Here is a 6,000-nt window from a genome sequence, read left to right as displayed (position 1 = left end):
TAATCTCTAGGTCCATCCATGCTGCTGCAAATCCTAATGACCTCATTTTAATTCAATCACTTCTTTAAAGACTCTATCTCCAAATACACTCACATTCGGAGGTACTGGGGGTTAGGGCTTCAACGTATGAATTTCGGGGGGACACAGTTCAGGTCATAACACAACTCCAACGTCCATCAACGAATGGATGGACAAAAAACTGTGTTCCATCTCTACAATGGAGTACCACGTAGCAATAAAGAGGGGCAAATGACATTGATGCACGGTGACATGGATGCATGTCACAGACACAAAAGAATAGATACCATATGATTCCATTGGTGTGAAATTCTCAGACAGGCGAAACTAATGCATAGTAACAGAAATCAGAACTGTGACCATCTCTTAATGGGGATGGGACCCACTTGCGTGGGGTTCCAGGCAGGTGATGGGACTTTTCTCCATCTTGATCTGGGCGGGTGATGACACAGACAAATACACACATAAAAACTCCAGCTACCCTTAAAAATAAAAGGGTCAGATCCTTTAAAAAGATCCAGGTGCACATGTAAGATCTGTGCATTTTAATAATAAAATCTGGAGAGGAACAAAGCAAAGATCAGAGTCACTCCATCCCAATTCTCTGATTTATTTTGATTGTAGCAGTTCTCACTCTTTCAAATCCCCTTGTTCGTTGTGGAGTTTGCCTGCCTGTCTTGTTCTTGAGACAGACAGGGGCGGCATTGGTCTGTCTTATTGCTACGTGCATGCCCAGCCCCGGAACCAGGACTGGAATAGTCAGCGGTAGATCAGTGGCTGTGTGACGATGTCTGTGTAAGTTTTTGATTAGTAGTTGCAAACGATTGCATGTCAGTGTGGACAAAGCTGACAGGAACATTACACATGTGTGTGATCATGGTCACTGTGGTGATGATGGGGTGTTAGAAAGGCTTCCTCATGACACAAAAAGAGGAAACAAGTGCTGACCATTCGTTCTGGCAGTCGTAGGATTCAGTGTCTCTTTTTCTATAGCTTGCTTTTTAAAAACTGCCAACATGCTTGAGGGAGAAAAGCAGGTTGCAGATAGATATGTGTGGTAGAATAGATTAACCTAATGTTTCAGAACACACAGAGAATAACTGAGTTTAGGGACATGATAACTGTGGGAAAACATAGACAGGAAGGAGACAGACCAACACTTTCATAGTGGTTGTGTCTGGGGAAGTAGCAGACGGGGATCCGAGAGTTACACAAATGGGCTTCCGCTGTGCCTTGAATATTTATTTCATTTAAAAAAAGACCAAAAAAAACCCCTTCTGTTGTGGAAAACAGTATGACAGGTCCACAAAAAATTAGAAATAGAATTACTGTAGAATAGAAATACGACCCAGCAATTCTACTGGGAATTGCAAGTGTGGTCTCAGAACTTCCCTGGCAGTCCAGTGGTTAAGACTCCACGCTTCCATTGCGGGTGGCACGGGTTCGATCCCTGATCAGGGAACTAAGATCCCACATGCCATGCGGCATGGCCAAAAGATTAAAAAAAAAAGGGGGGGGTCTCAAACAGATATTTGTACATCCACATTCATAGCAGCATGAGTTACACTAGCCAAAAGGTGGAAGCAACCACAGAGTCCATCAACGGATGAATGAACAAAATGTGGTCCATCCATCCAATGGAATACTATTCAGTTTTAAAAACGAGGGACTTCCCTGGTGATGCAGTGGTGAAGAATCCAGCTGCCAGTTCAGGAGACACAGGTTTGAGCTCTGGTCCTGGAAGATCCCACATGCCACAGAGCAACTAAGCCCATGCACCACAACTGCTGAGCCTGCACTCTAGAGCCCACAAGCCACAACTACTGAATCCCGTGCGCCTAGAGCCTGTGCTCCGCAGCAAGAGAAGCCACTGCAGTGAGAAGCCCATTCACCTCAATGAAGAGCAGCCCCCACTCACCGCAACTAGAGAAAGCCCACGCACAGCAATGAAGACCCAACGCAGCCAAAAATAAACAAATAAATTTATTTAAAAAATAATTTTAAAAACTATTTAAAAAAAAAAAAAGGAAGGAACTTCTGAGAATTCCCTGGCAGTCCAGTGATTAGGACTCAGTGCTTTCACTGCTGGGGCCCGGGTTCGATCCCTGGTCAGGGAACTAAGATCCCACAAGCCGTGCTGTGTGGCCGAAAAAAAAAAGGGGGCATTTGTGAATAGTCACCTCAAATGGTAATGAGGTTTTTTTGTGTGTGTTTGTTTGTTAATTTTATTTATTTATTTTTGACTGTGCTGGGTCTTCATTGCTGCGCACGGGCTTTCTCTAGTTGAGGTGAGCGGGGGCTACTCTTCGTTGCGGTGCACATGCTTCTCATTGCGTGGCTTCTCTTGTTGTGGAGCACAGGTTCTAGGTGCGCGGGCTTCAGTAGTTGTGGAACGTGGGCTCACTAGTTGTGGCTTGCGGGCTCTAGAGCGCAGGCTCAGTAGTTGTGGTGCACGGGCTTAGTTGCCCCATGGCATGTGGGATCTTCCCAGACCAGGGTCGAACACGTGTGCCCTGCACTGGCAGGTGGATTCTTAACCGCTGCACCACCAGGGAAGTCCGGTAATGAGGTTTTGAGCACCAGTGGATTTCCATTGATTAAATGTATGCCAATCTGCAGCCACTGTGAAAAACAGTACGGAGGTTCCTCAGAAAACTAAACATAGAATTACCTAGGGGGTTACTTACAATTTGGGACTTCCCTGGAGGTCCAGTAGTTAAGACTTCACCTTCCAATGCAGGGGGTGTGGGTTCGTTCCCTGGTCAGGGAACTAAGATCCCACATGCCTTGTGGCCAAAAAAATAAAACATAAAACAAAAACAATATTGTAACAAATTCAGTAAAGACTTTAAAAATGGTCCACATCAAAAAAATCTTTAAAAAAAATTATATGATCCAGCAATTCTGGGCATATATCTGGACAAAACTCTAATTCAAAAAGATACATCCACCCCTATGTTCATTGCAGCACTATTCACAATAAATGTCACTATTCACCTAAATGTCCATCAACAGATGAATGGATAAAGAAGATGTGGTACATATATACAATGGACTACTACTCAGCTATAAGTAAGAACAAAATAATGCCATTTGCAGCAACATGGATGCAACTAGAGATTATCATGCTAAGTGAAATAAATCAGAAAGAGAAAGACAAATACCATATGATATCACTTACATGTGGAAGCTAAAATATGACACAAATGAACCTATCAACGAAACAGAAACAGACTCACAGACATGACATAGAGAACAGACTTGTGGTCTACAAGAGGAGGGGGTTGGGGGAGGGATGGAGTGGGTAGCTGGGGTTAGCAGATGGAAGCTTTTATATATAGATTGGATGAACAACAAGGTCCTACTGTATAGCACAGAGAACTATATTCAATATCCTTTGATAAGCCATAAGGGAAAATAATATATATAAAAAAAGAACGTATATAAATGTATAACTGAGCCACTTTGCTGTACAGCAGTAATTAACACAACATTGTAAATCAGCTATACTTCAATTTACAAAAATAGAGTACATGTACGCCAATCTACTACCATCACTATTCTCCCCAGAAAAGGCTCAACTTCCACCCTGATGGAAGGAACAATTTCCCTGCCAGTCGGCCAGGGTGGCAGGAGCTACCTGCTGGCAGCAGTGTCCCCTCACTCTGGCCCACCCAAGCACAGCAGCACCCCCTAGGTCCACAAGCCTGGCTCAGGCCAGCGAGCTCGGGGTGCATGGAGGTGGGTATACCTCACAGGCAGGTATACCCTGGGCCACCCCTGGAACTGCACCCCTGAGGGACAGCCCACCACCCAGCTGAGACCCAAGGGCTGAGCCACAGAACACTGTTTCCACTCTTTATGCTAACGTGCTCCTCAGATTTTTCCTGGTAGCGTACTGAATACCTGAAACGATGACCTCAACTGGAAAAGTATCACAAAAATGATGGAATTTAGTAAGTTGGCTAAGTTAAAAAATATATATATAGGGCTTCCCTGGTGGTGCAGTGGTTGAGAGTCCGCCTGCCAATGCAGGGGATGCGGGTTCGTGCCCCGGTCCGGGAGGATCCCACGTGCCGCGGAGCAGCTGGGCCCGTGAGCCATGGCCGCTGAGCCTGCGCGTCCGGAGCCTGTGCTCCGCAACGGGAGAGGCCACAACAGTGAGACGCCCGCGTAACACACACACACACAAAATATATATATATATATATATATATATATATATATATATATATATATATATATATAATAGAAAATACAAAGTCAATAATCTTTCTGTAGGCAAAGGACCACTGTTTGGAAAATAACATCCTGCATACATTAGTAATAAAAGGATTAAATACCTAGGAATTGAGTTAAGAAACTTGTAATATCTGTATGAAGACTTTAAAACACAGACTGATGAGGTTTAAAATAAGGGCATTCCTTCTGCATAGTGAGAAGGAGGGACCAACTACCGATTATACATTAGCAACATGGGTGAATCTCAAAACCATTAGGTTGAGTGAAAGCAGCCAGAGAAGCCCACACTGCACCAACAGGAGAAAGTCATCCATGAAGATGGACGTGGACCAGAAGTTGCCTGGTGGCGGTGGCAAAGGGGGATACTGAACTGGGAAGGGACACAGGGGACTTCTGGGGTGATGGAAACATTCTATAGTCTGATAAGGATGTCGGTCCTCAGACTGATTCATTTACCGGAATAAACTGCTGCACACCCAGGACTTGTGCATTTCATATTAGACCTCAGTTTACAATGGGAATCCAGTGAGACACTCCTAGGTAGAACAACCTTCAAAGTGCAAAGCGCTTATAATCGATGCCACCATTTATTTGTAGCAAAGATAGACACACACACCTGCACTCGGGCACAGAAGGACTTTGGAAAGACAAGGATTTGGTGTCTTGGTCAGGGGGCCTGGGAATGAAGACTTAGCATACTTTTCACTGTACTCACGATATACTTTTTCATGTGTTTTTAGCTTAAAAAAAAAACCAAAACAGAACATATAGCTAAAAAATAAAATCTGACAGGGGAACTTTACCATGTCGAGCTGTTGTGTTTACCATGTGCGTTCGTTACCTGTTGAAAAAATAAGTTGAGATGTCAATTTCCCGCCACATAAAAATGATTCATATGTTAAGACGTCATAGAAATAATGCAAGAAAACACTAGTTTGATTTAGGGGTAGGGAAGGCCTTTCTGAGTAGGCTCTAAAAAAATAGAAGAGCAGACAAATATAAATCTAATCCCTAAAAATAAAGTCTCTTTACAGCAAAGATAGGATGACTCAAGATGAAAGTAACACAAGCAAGGGACAGCCCCTAGCAAGGACGAAGGTTACAGCATGTGTCACCACGGAGATAAGGAACAAATTCCAGTGGCCACCAGACACTCGGCAGTGTTGAATCACTCCTAAAAAATGCTAACAAGGGAATTCCCTGGTGTTCCAGTGGTTAGAACCCCACGCGCTTTCACTGCCGAGGGCCAGGGTTCAAGTGCTTTCACTGCCGAGGGCCAGGGTTCAGTCCCTGACTGGGGAACTAATTCTGCAAGCCATGCATGTGGCCAAAAAAAAAGAAAAAATTGCTAACAAGACTCACTATTCCATTGACAAGGATCGAAGAGGCAAAAGCCAGGGTAGGGTAAAGTCCAGGTGGCACTGTTGGTGGGAGAAGCATTAAAACCTCTCCAGGGGGGTAGGTCAGCCACATGACCTGAAAGGGAAATATGAAAACATTTATACTCAGTGATCCAGGAAGCTCTCTACATATTTCCTTAAAGGATACAATGGAAGAGTCCATACAAGGATGTTCAGTGCAGTGTCGTTTACAAGAGAAGAGGGAACATATTAATTACCATGAAGGAGCTTAAATTTTACATTTGAATTATCTCTAGTCCCTTGGTCTTTTTTTTTCAGATTGATAGATTGATTGATTTGGCTGCGTTGGGTCTTTGTTGCTGCACATGGCTTTCTCTAG

Source organism: Grampus griseus (assembly GCF_964374135.1).
Source record: "Grampus griseus genome assembly, chromosome: 3".
Taxonomy (NCBI): domain Eukaryota; kingdom Metazoa; phylum Chordata; class Mammalia; order Artiodactyla; family Delphinidae; genus Grampus; species Grampus griseus.
The sequence above is the reverse complement of the archived record's forward strand: the minus strand, read 5'-3'. Positions refer to the sequence as shown.